Source organism: Salminus brasiliensis, chromosome 14, assembly GCF_030463535.1.
Source record: "Salminus brasiliensis chromosome 14, fSalBra1.hap2, whole genome shotgun sequence".
NCBI classification, from domain to species: domain Eukaryota; kingdom Metazoa; phylum Chordata; class Actinopteri; order Characiformes; family Bryconidae; genus Salminus; species Salminus brasiliensis.
Window position 1 is genome coordinate 11,702,545 of NC_132891.1, and position 14,622 is coordinate 11,717,166.

Consider the following 14,622-nt stretch of genomic DNA (forward strand, 5'->3'; position numbering starts at 1 on the left):
TATCTACACTCCTTAAAGATTAAGCCTTGTGGCTCCTCAACAGGTAATTTTCAATAGTTTAAATCTGTACTATATGGGTATGATTTCATTAATAACAAAAAACAGTGAAAACCAAGAATTTCTTCATTATAGTGTATGTGCTCAATAAGGTTTACTACAAAGATAAACCAAAACCTGATGTTTTTACCATCATTGTTGGCTTTTGAAATAAGACCGACTGATTAATGACTGTCTCACAGGCATTAATGATTAGACTACATCTGGAGCATTACATATTAAACAAATGCACACAGGACATGCTGATGTTGGATGTCTAAGCAGTCTGACAACAATGGCTGCTAAGAAGCAATTCGAGGACTAGGAAAATAAACTATGAGAATGAGATGAGTCTGTCGATTAAGCATACAGAATGAACTGTCCTTTGCTGCTGTTGAAACCGGGTCCTTTCATTATTATTCCTGCTGTGTTAATAGACATTTCATTACCTTTCCCACCTTTTCCCATACCTGCGAATTAACATGGAAATGATAACTCGGCTAAAGTCAGCATGGTGGCATATTTGATTAAATGAAACTTTTAATTTAAGTTTTAATTAGCTACAACACAGCCTGCCTTGAAAACACCATTTTCTAAACTGCAAACTCACAGTTATGTGGCCACACAACAAGTGCAGCAACCATGAATAAGTTAAGTATTTTTGTGCACTATATTCACCATGATCTTGCCATCTCCTCTGAGAACTCACTGGACACTCCATCTGCAGAAGCATAAAGAATTGGTGTAGTCGAGAATGACCAGTTATTGTTCTTGACTCATGTTACAAATTTGACTCAGTCAGCTCCTTTACAACATCCAGAGAATTGGGCTTGTAATTGAGAGAGGCCTGTAATTGACATCATAGGTAGACCTCAACTATGAGAGACAAAATGAGAAAAAGATTTCTGAAAATCACATTGTCTGATTTTTAAAGAATTTATTTGCAAATAATGGTGGAAAATAAGTATTTGGTCACCTACAAACAAGCAAGATTTCTGGCTGTCACAGACCAGTAACTTCTTCTTTAAGAGGCTTCTCTGTCCTCCACTCATTACCTGTATTAATGGCACCTGTTTGAACTCGTTAACAGTATAAAAGACACCCGCCCACAACCTCAAACAGTCACACTCTTAGTGAATGATCTGCAGAAAGCTGGGACCAACGTTACAAAGGCTACCGTCAGTAACACACTACGCCGCCAGGGACTCAGATCTTGCAGTGCCAGACGTGTTCCCCTGCTTAAGCCAGAACATATCCGGGCGCGTCTGAAGTCACTGCTCTAGAGGAGATCTGCATGGAGGAATGGGCCAACATACCAGCAACGGTGTGTGCCAACCTTGTGAAGACTTGCAGAAAACGTTTGACCTCTGTCATTGTCAACAAAGGATATATAACAAAGTATTGAGATGAACTTTTGTTATTGACCATATACTTATTTTTCACCATTATTTGCAAACAAATTCTTTAAAAATCAAACAATGTGATTTTCTGAATTTTCATAGTTGAGGTCTACCTCAATGATGTCAATTACAGGCCTCTCTCATCTTTTTAAGTGGGAGAACTTGCACAATTGGTAACTTTTGGATTCTAGCCTATACAAACTAGCTAAGGACATTTTCTGAGTAAACAGCAAAGCACTTTTGTAATTTGCTCTAGCTAAGAGTGTCTGCTGAATGCCTTTTCCATGGTTCTGTAAAGTTTGTTTAACTTCACAGTAGCTGCAAAAAATGCTTCTGTAGGCAAAGTGTGAATACGCCATTAACAAGAGATTTTGTTTCTCTCACTGCCTTACAGCCATCTCAAACTCAAACACATCCAGGCACTGTGCACACTTCCACTCTAGTTTACTCTCAATGATCTCCCATTGAAACAGAAGCTGCAGTCAGTCCTTTCTGAGTGTAGGTGTGAAAGGCAAAGATCAGAGATGAGGCGAGAAGCAGTGCTGCTGAGTGGCCTGTCATGACTGATTCTGGCACTTCTTCAAAGCGACACAACTGAGTCGAGTGAACGCAGACTTGCAACATTCCCACTCCTTGCTGTGTTGTAAGAGATATAGAAGAAAGCAGATCAAGTATGATGAAATCAAAATGTGTGAATTAAAAGGCAAAAACACATTTGGACAAACAAATATTGTCTGCAAAATAATCTTATGTGAGCACTAAAGCACCTTTTCTTGCAGGCATAACCCATCTGTTTTGCTGTTTCTCAAAGATAAAGCGATGGAGAGCTAAATAGTGAATATTACTAATAAAACCCTAATATGGCTAAAACAAACACTGTTTTGGTTCATGAATAATTCACAGTCAAATATGAATATACTGTCATAAATCCCCAATAAATGTAACTTATATGACATATGCTGCTAACTTTCCTCCGTAAATCACTACAGATACCAGTGTATGCAAAATATATGTGTGTATTTTCTGTACAATCAATCCTAATGCTCTGATGAATGCCTGAACATCATTTAGAGAAGTTACTGGCACCACTGATTCAGTGCTGGATTGGCTGACAGTGTGGATTTAAGGAAGAAAAAGCTGCATGTGAATGGAAGATATGATGGAGAACACCGATCTGAAATGAAGAGAGTGGAATCTTAAGTAGCTACAGGATGAGGGGAAACTTACTGCAGCGTACAGTAATATATTGTGGAAGTCATTATTGTAATCAGAATTCTTTAAAAACGAAAACTGTTATTAACTCGATAACCACTGATGTTGTGAATTTTCCAGACCACCTTAAATAAAGCAGCAGTTACATATATGCTATGCAAGCACCAGAATACAATTGCTGTGCATTTTAAGCTGAAATTGTAACTATAGCCAGGTGGTTAATGCAGATGCTAAACATCTAACGAGTAACAGTTTCATTCTGCCATTCCAGTTTAGTATACAAAATAGATGTTACCTGGTTATGTCAATGATGTTGACCAAATTTACACTATTTTCTACATGCTTTTTATTTAATTTCTTGAAGCATGAACATCTCAGAAATCGCTGGCATGCCAGGGGTAAGCCTCGGCTCACAGCCTCAATCAACACAGCGGGAGCTAGACAGGTAGCTTCATTAGGGTTTTTCTGTCACATACCTCCAGGCATAAGATTCAGTGTGCCAAAAATAGCAGAGAGAAATTGGTAAAACTAAAGCCAACTACTACATAAGAGGATGGTAATAAGAAGATATCAGCTTCTACACAAGATATTTTTTCTCCTCAGTGAACAATGTGCCAACATGTTAGTTTATCAGAGAAACAATATTTCTACCATTTCTAGACTGACTATTGGTGGTAACTGTCCTGGGCATTAGTGCACTGTGCTAATGTGTGGTTTTTAACTGATTTTAAATGACACAAAAAGAAGGAGCTTGCATACTAATAGTGCCCCTCCTGAGAGCTGATCATATGTACCACATAAAAAATATCAGTGGCACGACAGACAACCAAAAGAAGAGAATTTGCATGATATCTTTACAAATTTAAAGTAACACAATATTCTGTAATATCAATTATCAGCCCAAGGTTACTGCTGACAGAGTTGGCATGAATATCAATGCATTACACCAAAAGAAAATCTGACTTAATTAGGTAAGGCCATCTGAGCTTACACTAATAGAATAAGAGAGATTCCATTTATGGAGCCAGCTCACTAAGTGTGTTTGGCAGCAGATTTCTGCAGCAGTATAATTAAGATATTTCAGCAAGGCAGACATGTTAAAAGATTATGGAGCTAGGGCACACTCCAGTGGCATGCAAGGAAGTTAATAGTGCAATAACTGGGTGCATATTCATTTGGTGTGTTTTGTTAGTGACTATGTTGATGAATATTTTAGCAAGCCAATTAATTCAAGACAAACCAACGTCTGTAATCTCCTGTCTGATTTATATTCATAGTCATATTTGGTATAATTCACGGGACTGGATTAGCATGAACATTATAGTATGAAATTAAATAGGATCACTGGAAATTAGTGACTTTGAACTGTTGAACTGGTACTTTCAGCACTGCTGCTTTATAAGCTAAACTTAGCACTTTCAGTATATTTCAAAAATAGTAATAGTAATAGTAATCAACTGAACAGTACTGAACAGTAATTTACCATACAGATTTTCTTTAATGACAAAATAATAAAATCACTACTGTAGCAATAATGCTTGAAAAATGAATTCCATCAGGCAGGTGGAAAACTGAAAATAGGCAGGTGCAGGTACCAGCAAATTCAATTAAACAATGTAACGTATATAACATATTTACATAGATACAGTAAAAATGGAAAACAGAGAAAATGTCATTTGTATACATTGTATACATGTGATTTCTGCCAAAGGGGGTATTAGTAGGTAGTGCCTCTGTGAGGTGGCCCAAACCTTTCCACAGCAGTCTAGAAAGTCTTGAAAACTGCAATCACAAATCTGAGAAATAACAGAAATCCCATTTTCTCATTTTGTGCATCCTGAGCTCTGCCCATCTCTTTAACAAATGTGGTTGAAAATAAGAGGTGACATAAAATATTAGAGATCTGATATGTTAGACATGCCTGACAACCACATTGCTGAAATAAGCCTAAAGCCGTATTGGTGTGACCACAATTCTGGTGTGGAATCACAAGAACAAGATTACAAGAACAGGCAAAGGCCACTGTCATTCCGTTCTAGGCTTGAAAAATCCATTGTGCTAAACTATCAGAAGCAGCGCACTTCCATAAAATCCTTTTTTTATCCAGAACAGCAAGCCCTCTCACTCAAAATCCAATTGTCCTTAGAGAAGAAAAAAGGTTGTGTTTGTCCTTGAGGTTTACACTTCACTTGGTTTGCAGGCTCTAATTTTCCAAGTCCTACAAACATCAGCCATAAACAATTTAGCTCACGTCCAACAAAATATCAGGCATCTTATAGTTCTTATAGCTTTTCTCCAAGTCCTCATAAGCCATTATGTTTTGAAACATTAATCTCATTCTCTGCACATTTCCCATTACAATATGTTTCAGATGAACTGCTGCAGGTTTTGTATACACAGGTGAAAAGAATATGCTGATGCAATTCTGTCTAAAATATTTCTTTTCACTGTATTATCTGGTTTGGATGTCCTTAAAAATCTTTAAAGCATTATTTTAAAGGTGTCTATTTAGGTTTAGGTGGAATCTTATCATTCATTATACCAAAGAGGGCGTACATCATTAGATTACACTTTATTTTGCCTTGGCAAGAAGGAGCCTCTGCCTCAGTTATTTTCTAACTGTCTAGCAGAAGCTCAACTGTCACACGTTTCTGCTCTAATCACTAATTCATGACCTCAAACACGCAGTTGGAGCCAAGCGAGCTGAGCTCAGCTTCTGTAAACAACATGTCACAACAGCAGTCATCTTTAAACCTTACTCCACAATGGCAGCGCACCTATGAATAAGAAATAAACACCAGGAAAACAGAGCATTTCATGGGAATGGTGATGTAAATAGAGTGTATATTTGTAGACTGATATTTTTCTAAAGATTTGGTCTGAAATTGGTGTCCATGTAAGTACCATGTAAAGGGTGGCCAGGTCCACTGGAAAGAAAAACACTACCTATCAACTGTAAAGCGTTAAGTCTGCAGAGGTACCATTCATCATTATGAAACATGGCCTCTAGTACCCACAAGATCAGATTTTATAGCTAATGCAGATGAAATGATCATTAATTTCAATTAAGGTACTCCAAAAATATAATGATATTTAAATATTTAAAAAATCAAAAACAGAGGAACAGAAGAAGAATTAGTGCTGCCACAGTTAGTCGTCACAGTCGCTAAAATTGTGTTGATATCAATATTTTATACTGATGCATTATTTAAATTTTTCTTTTTTAAATGATCTTTAGCTTTTTAGGTCTCTAAAACACTTCAATTTAAATAACAAACACTTTTTCCCTCATTACCACTACACAACTGCTCCATGCTCAGTGTATATTCATTGTCACCATTCTGTCTCAAAGAGCATTGTTCGGATCTGTAAGCTCTTATTATTCTTCTATTAAATTAAAGTAGAATAGAGCAGGACTGACTTTTGAAGCATTCTACTGTTTATGTGCTGTATTTTCCAAAGCAGCAGTTTGTGACGCAAAACACAAAAAAAATATTTTTCTGCTTTATTAGATCAGCTTCATTACATATCAAAAGTAATTAGCTGAATATGTGCTTGCATACAAGTTTAATTGTATGGCAACATTTTAATATTGTAAAGATAATAATATTGTTGTTTTTACATTTGTCTGCAAATAATACATTAGCCATCAAGGTAATGAGTATCCCTAGATTTTATTCTATTTATGTAGAACCACAGTGATGATTTATTCAAAACTGGCAAGTCCAACTTCAATAGAGCATTCCTGAATAATCAGGAAATTCTGACAAGTGTAATGAACTACCAGATTCAAATTATGTCAAAAACTAAAAATAGCGAAAAAGGAAATACAAGACTTTTGTATGACAACAACGTGATGCACAGTGATTTAAGCTACAATAAAAATGCAAAAAAGTGTTATTACTTCAAAACAACTGCCATCTCTGTGAAGTCTACTGTGTGAAATTTGCAGGTAATAACAAAGTGTGTAAGGGGAAGGCAGAGGCGCCGGTATTCCCTGCTCCTTCAGGACCCTTTGAATAATAAATAAGTCTAGGAGTCCCAGTATTCGCTGCTCTTTAATTTAAAAGAGGTCTCTCCAGGTCCCAGTTGACAGCACAGGTCCCTCTGGAGACATACAGCAGCCAATTAGTAGCAGCCCTCAGGCTATTCAACCCATGCCAGCCTGGATCCAGCATGGTTGAGCCTCTCAAGGCAACAGCCAGACTCCACTGTATCCATGTATCACTGTACTATAGTTGTTTTAGCGGCAAAGCCCCTGAATGACTGTAGCAATGATTCCAAACTGTTTTACCAAGAATGCTGTGGTTGATTACTGTGGTTGTCTACTGTCAATAAGACATGTTGTTCTAACTTTAAAAGTAACCTTGCTATCTTAAGTTCAGTGAACTCCACACAATAAATTAGCAATACACTAATCTGTCTTACATTTGGTCATTCAATATTTCAAAATTGTTTTAGTGTACATAAAATGGCTTTAAATAATTTGATTGCAAAATCCTACCCCATGTCCCTCTTTTGAGTGATATCTTCAAACCGCTCAGTTTGCAAATGTTTGTTAAAGGTAATGGAAAAGTCCTCTTTTGTTCGCTAACTTTCACACACAGATAAAGGTAGTTACCTCTGATACCAAGTCAAAGGCTGATACCAAGACCAAGCTCTTTTACAATCTGTGCTGTGCACTGGAAGTGACATTGACTAACAATATTCAAAAACTACAACTACATTAAAAGAGTTAAGTGCAATCTAGAGAGCCTGAAATTGATAGCTTAAAAGACACAGCACACCAAAGCAGAATGCCTTGTATGCTTGTATATTTATTACTGCATCTGAAAGGTCACTGCGTCCTTTTGGTCCAAACCCAGTGACAATTTTATATCTTTCAATCCTCCTGTTGTGATTTTACAGGGGAGTCTGTCTGATTATACTGAAATGACATGAATGAGCACTTGCTAAATAGACCAAGAGCTAAACTTAGGGTAATACGCTTACATATTCAGCGTGGATGTCAAGCACCTACAAACACACTTCCACAGGAAGATACTTTGGTTCCCAAGAGGGCCTCATTGTTCTTTTTTACAAGCTACAAGACAGTGTTAAATCTACTGCATACACTGTGAAAGCAATGCTGGTAATATTAGTACCATGACCTATTTAATACAATTGTGAGGCATCCTGAACACAATTAAGAGTTGGTACTATTAGATATTTTACTCTGCAGACCCACCTATTAGGTTAGGTCTCTCAAGGTTTTAAAGAGCTCGAATTACATACTTCACAGACTAACATGGCTCAGAAAGTTCCAAAAGTATATTGTAAAATGCATCCACAAAAAGCAAGGTAAAATAACGACCTCATAAAACTGCCATTAAACTGCTATATAAACAAAACAAACACAATCCTCTAAATGTAATGTCAAATTTACAATTAAATAGCACAATAACAATATGGTAACTTGTAAGGCTATGGTAATTATTTTTATACTGTGTTAAAATCTACAACCACTGCGTTTAAATGGCAGGGACCAAATTTCAATAAATCAAAAGACTGAACATCATTACATCATATGGCGGCATATCCTCTTTGCATTTCTCAGCTTAGAAAGTCAGGGTCAGAGCGCAGGGTCATTCTACAAACCGGATTCCAAAAAAGTTGGGACACTAAACAAATTGTGAATAAAAACTGAATGCAATGATGTGGAGATGACAAATGTCAATACTTTATTCGTAATAGAACATAGATGACAGATCAAAAGTTTAATCTGAGTAAATGTAACATTTTAAAGGAGAAATATGTTGATTCACAATTTCATGGCGTCAACAAATCCCAAAAAAGTTGGGACAAGTAGCAATAAGTGGCTGGAAAAAGGAAATTGAGCATATAATGAACAGCTGGAAGACCAATTAACACTAATTAGGTCAATTGACAACATGATTGGGTATAAAAAGAGCTTCTCAGAGTGTCAGTGTCTCTCTGAAGCCAAGATGGTAAGAGAATCACCAATTCCACCATTGTTGCGCAGAAAAATAGTGCAGCAATACCAGAATGGTGTAATCCAGTGTAAAATAGCAAAGACTTTAAAGTTATCATCATCAACCGTGCTTAACATCATCAAAAGATTTAGAGAATCTGGAACAATCGCTGTGCGTAAGGGTCAAGGCCGTAAAACTCTACTGGATGCTCGTGATCTCCGGGCCCTTAAACGTCACTGCACCTCAAACAGGAATGCCACTGTCAAGGAAATAACAGAATGGGCTCAGGAATACTTCCAGAAATCATTGTCAGTGAACACAATCCACCGTGCCATCCGCCGTTGCCAGCTGAAACTCTACAGTGCAAAGAGGAAGCCATTTCTAAGCAAGCTCCACAAGCTCAGATGTTTGCACTGGGCCAGGGGTCTTTTAAAATGGAGTGTGGCAAAATGGAAGACTGTTCTGTGGTCAGATGAGTCACGATTTGAAGTTCTTTATGGAACACTGGGACGGCATGTCATCCGGACCAGAGAGGACAAGGATAACCCAAGTTGTCAACACTCCGTTCAGAAGCCTGCATCACTGATGGTATGAGTTGCATGAGTGCTTGTGGCATGGGCAGCTTGCATGTCTGGCAAGGCACCATTAATGCAGAGAACTATGTTCAGGTTCTAGAACAACATATGCTCCCATCTAGACGTCATCTCTTTCAGGGAAGACCCTGCATTTTTCAACAAGATAATGCCAGACCACATTCTGCAGCAATCACAACATCATGGCTACGTAGGAGAAGGATCCGGGTACTGAAATGGCCAGCCTGCAGTCCAGATCTTTCACCTATAGAGAACATTTGGCGCATCATACAGAGGAAGGTGCGACAAAGAAGGCCCAAGACGATTGAACAGTTAGAGGCCTGTATTAGACATGAATGGGAGAGCATTCCTATTTCTAAACTTGAACCTCTGTACCCAGACATCTGTTGAGTGTTGTAAGAAGAAGGGGGGATGCCACACAGTGGTAAAAATGGCCTTGTCCCAACTTTTTTGGGATTTGTTGACGCCATGAAATTTTGAATCAACATATTTCTCCTTTAAAATGTTACATTTACTCAGATTAAACTTTTGATTTGTCATCTATGTTCTATTACGAATAAAATATTGACATTTGTCATCTCCACATCATTGCATTCAGTTTTTATTCACAATTTGTTTAGTGTCCCAACTTTTTTGGAATCCGGTTTGTACAGCAGCAACTGGAGCAGAGAGGTTAAGAGCCTTGCTCAAGGCCTGAACAGTGGCAGCTTAGTGAAGCTGAATATCAAACCAAACAAAAAGGTACAAGTAAACTGAAGAATCGCAGGCAGTTGTTATCACAGATTTCTTCATAACACTTCGGTAGAGTCTATTATTTCACAATTATGGGGATGCACATCATAATCATCTGTGTTTCTCTACAGGTAAAGTGTTCCATTTATCTGTAGTGCTAACCCAGGTAGTCTGCATTTTCATATTTGATAAATGTCTGTTTTACAACAAATGCAGTTTATTATTGCCCCAGTGTTGTTTTTACAAAATCATGCAGCCCTACTTTGAAATGATTTGTAATGGAAAAATCAACATCATGTTGAGCTGTTAGTATTGTGTTAACAAAAAGGTTTTTCCTGTCATTTATCATAACGATAAATACAACCAAATTGTCCAGGCCTTGTTTACTGCGCATCTACAAGACACATAGCTTAAAAAAACATTTACCAAACAGCCAATAAGCATCAAAGACCTTTATACCTAAATCCCTGATCCAAATTGCATTATCCCTCTGAACCACTGCACAATAGGAAAAGGAGGAAAATACACACAAACACAAACATACTCCTCAATTTGATGCAGCCTAATGCTGGGAGTCTTCTTTAATCCATATTGGAAAGACCCCCTCCTGCTAAAAGAGTCAGCGTGGACACCGTTATCATTTACCTTGAGGCTCAGCGGGGAGTCCAAGGGCTGCGGACCTGAGGACACAACAAGACTCCCCACTGCTTCTATTTTACTACAGCACAACAGGCGAGCACAGAGATGGATGGGAGGGGATTGTGGGGGTGATCGAAATGAAAGCAATGGCAGCATCAGGACTGCTGTTATGCTGCGAAGTGTGTTTACTCATAGACAAGCATCCAAACACATACAGACATACACACACAGTAAGGCATGTAAGGACATATCAACAGATTTATTCAGAACATTTTTCAGTGCAACGAATCTACTAAATTTATACAGAGCAAGGCCTGACGTTGTGTTTCATTACATGGTTTCAAGTTCCTGCCTGATGTGTGAAAAAGAAAAGATCACATACCAAGTATCACATCATCACAGCTTCGGAAGACAGATGTAACTTTTAATGAAAAAAAATCTAATGCTGTTGTTGAGATCTGCAACAGCAGAAAATGCCAGGAAAAGCTTAGCCCTGCTTCTTAAAGTGTCACAGCAGAGGGATTACAAGAAGCACAAAAAGACAGAAGAAAGGTCTTTTGTTTTTGCTCCTCTTTCCATTCCTGTCTTCAAGCAGACTCTTATACTGAAGAAGAAGAGTGGCTGCTGTCCCCAGTAGGCATCACGCTGTATATTAAACACAAGCTGCATCTATCTCTGCAGTAAAAAACAGCCCTCTTATGATTACTGTGAAGATAAAGCAAGTATGTGCAAATTATTTGATGGCCTAAATGAGTTTTACAAGGAGGATGTATTGAATGTAGCGACATGGAAATCAAAAAGTGGCATAGAGGTATTAAAAGGTGTTCTGGTGTTGTAGGAATGAAGGGTAAAGGCCTGAATTCAGAGAATGGTCCTGGTCACTTGTATCTTTCATAAAAGACGAGGAGGTGTAATGATTTAAAGCTGAATATCAGCACCATCTGGGCTGTACATAAGTGCCTGAAGCTCAGGTGGAGCTGCTGAGGGTGGGGGCAAGCTTTAGGTCTGTAAAAACCAGTTATCCCTCAGGCTACAGCCAGATTCTCAGCACTGAACACAGTGCACAGGGCAAGCCACTTACCCTGGATGTTTTCTCTTTGGACAGGCAACCCCAGCTTCAGCCAGAGAAGCAAAAACGCACTGGGTCTGGCCTTGTCTTAAACCATTCCTGTTCTTGAGCAGAAACACATTCCTAAAGACCTCTGTTGACCTGGCTGTCACATTAAGATATCCTTCAAAGCACCAAGACTTGTTTTTTCTTATAGCCCACAGCATACTCTACCTCGTTTCAGACCATAGGTCATTACTCACTCTAAAAGCACGCTTTATTCTATGTGATTTCTCTGCAGTGGCGGCATGTTCAGCACATGATGCTTCACATGATGCTTCGCTGAAAAAAGCAAGGAGATGTTCCTAGGCAAGAGCACAATGCATCTCAATATGTTCTCCCAAGCCTGGGCAGAAACACAGAACCCATTACCGATACAGTTGATTACACTGTCCTCCATGAGCAAAGGCAGAACTAAGGGCAGAGAATACAGATATCCTCCACCCTGTACATCCTGCTGTAGCCTGCTGGCTCCACAGAAAGGATCATTCATTCAGCGGGGGGAAAAACACCCTCTAATTTTCTCTCCCTCTTTCTGCTGAGATGGGTTTGGGAATGGAAAGGGCAGATGAATGAGCTTGTGGAGATCCTTTTTTTTTCATGGAGCGCTGCTGACAGAGGCAAGAACCTGCTCTGATGTTTGAGCAGTGGCTGAAATGAGGGGAATATCAATCAGCGCTTCAAGCACCAAGGCTCACAAAGGGCACACCCCACACATTCACACCTCAGAAACAGGAGGGCTCCAGGAGGCGCCCATCAAATAAAATCGCACACCTCCTGAATAGCAAGAGACTGAACCGAGTTTCAAGCCACAATGGTGTTCGGTCGTGAAGCAAACTGTCACCTGCACTTCAACTGCGGGGCTTTGAGAACCACACATGATTGACAGCTACAGTAATTCTTTCACTCTGAACCCGAAGGCACTCTCTGTGAAGGCTTTGCCAGCCTCCTTCAAGGCTGCTAACCTGTGCAGTCAGGATGAAAAATAAGACAAAGGTTTTGCACATGCATGGAATGGGATTTATTTCTCCATGGGGTGGCTTGAGTTTGCTGCACATCGAGTTGAATAAACACCTGCATTACTCAGTTAACAGTCAGTTTGATCATATAAGCCTAGTTTTGGAGTTTTGGAGTTTTCTTTAAATGGTGAATTTCACTTTTGAATGCTGTGTAGTCCAAGACCAGGCTTAATTTAAATAAACAACTAGTTTATTTAAGAGTGCTAACTCGACACTGATCATTTCGCTGTGTGGAGGGGAAGGGATTTAAGCATATCGCTGCTCTCCATTATTGTTAGTTTTTATTTTCTCCACGGTTTGAACCCTGCAGCTGCTCTGTACACTTAGCTATTATACATTGACTTCCATTCAATGTTTAGGGCATTTTTGCTTTCTCCATTATGGAGATACATGGTTTTCATTGGACAGCAACGATATAAACCTAGTCCTAGGTCCTAGTCCTAGTACTTCAGATTTCTTTCAGAGGAGGATTTTCACCAAGTTAACTAACTCGACACTGACCATTTCGCTATGTGAAGGTGAGGAGGCAGGAAAACCGAGCCACAGTGGGTAATGTAGCTACACTTACTGTTCTCCAAAGCACCAACACAGCCACCAGCACACACCGGGACAGTCAGCTTAACACTGGTGAGCTCGCTATATGGAGGAAAATGGAGATGATATCGCTGAAATCCGGACATGACACGACGGTTGAGCGGCGTTTGGAATTGAAGCCGTTTGGATTTGAAGCCGTTTGGAATTGAAGCCGTTTGGAATTGAAGCCGTTTGGATTTGAAGCCGTTTGGATTTGAAGCCGTTTGGATTTGAACTGCTGGAACTTGCGCGCGACGGCAAAAGCAGCGTGCGCGCGACCAGTAGCCACAAGCCACAGTGACCAGCGGTCTGCCCACCCTCACTGACCGTTTCAGCGAGGCTAATAAAACAGCGCAAAAGTAAAAGCACAGGACCAAACTGTCTATAAACGGACACTTACCTCCTCCCGTTGTTGTCATCGACGTCTCAACGCTGGAATTCCGCGGAGGAACACTAAAGGTAACAGCTGCGCCCAGCCCAGAACATCAAGTACAAGTTTACAACCTTAAAAAAACACAAGATGAAAAAGAAGGAGGGGAAAAACACGGAGAGAGAAGGGGCTAATGTGTCGCCATTCAACGCTCGGCAGTGCACTGAGCTGTTCTCCTCTGTTCTCCGCTGTTCTCCGCTGTTCTCCTCTCCCTCACTCTCCCTTCTTTATCGCCTAACTGCACTCTGCTGGCCACGGAGGAGGAGGAGGAGGAGGAGGAGGAGGCGCACGTGACTTAGTGGTGCCGTGGCGCGCGACCAGTGTGAACAGGAAAGTTATGCTAAAAATAAATATGTTCATTTAGTTATTAAGAACGAAGGCTGTCCACTTTATGCTAAAGAAATGTATAATAAAATAATTTTAAAAATATACACACATATATATATATTATATATTATTATTATTATATATATATATTGTCAAGTCAAGTCAAATTTATTTGTATAGCGCTTTTTACAACTGTTGTCACAAAGCAGCTTTACATAATTAGTACTTAATAAAGGACAGAGACAGAGAAGAAAGACGAAATAACATGAAGGTTCAAAGACCTCCGTGAGCAAGCCAACGGCGACAATGGCAAGGAAAAACTCCCTCAGAGCTGGAGGAAGAAACCTTGGGAGGAACCAAGACTCACAAGGGGGACCCGACCCATCCTCCTCTGGCCAGACTATTTAAACATTAATGATAAAAATTACCAAAGCAGATACAACAGAAAGTTGATAGTGGTGATATTAATAGTGTCAGACAGACACGAGTCCATCTAGGTTTCAGCACGGCCACCAAACAGGCAGCAGCGGCAGGCGGGTGAGCCATGGGTCGTGGCGGGTTGGGGGGGACCCGCTGGCCGG

General features: G+C 39.6%; 1 protein-coding gene across 1 annotated transcript in view; it reads right to left on the reverse strand.

Annotated features, from left to right (window-relative positions):
- The window catches only part of rap1gapa (RAP1 GTPase activating protein a), a 119,131-nt gene extending 105,190 nt beyond the window's left edge, over nt 1-13,941 (reverse strand). The window contains exon 1 of the mRNA XM_072656333.1: nt 13,685-13,941. The gene's annotated coding sequence lies outside the window, so the exon portion shown is untranslated. The remainder of the gene's footprint in view (nt 1-13,684) is intronic.
- Nucleotides 13,942-14,622: the final 681 nt, after the last annotated feature.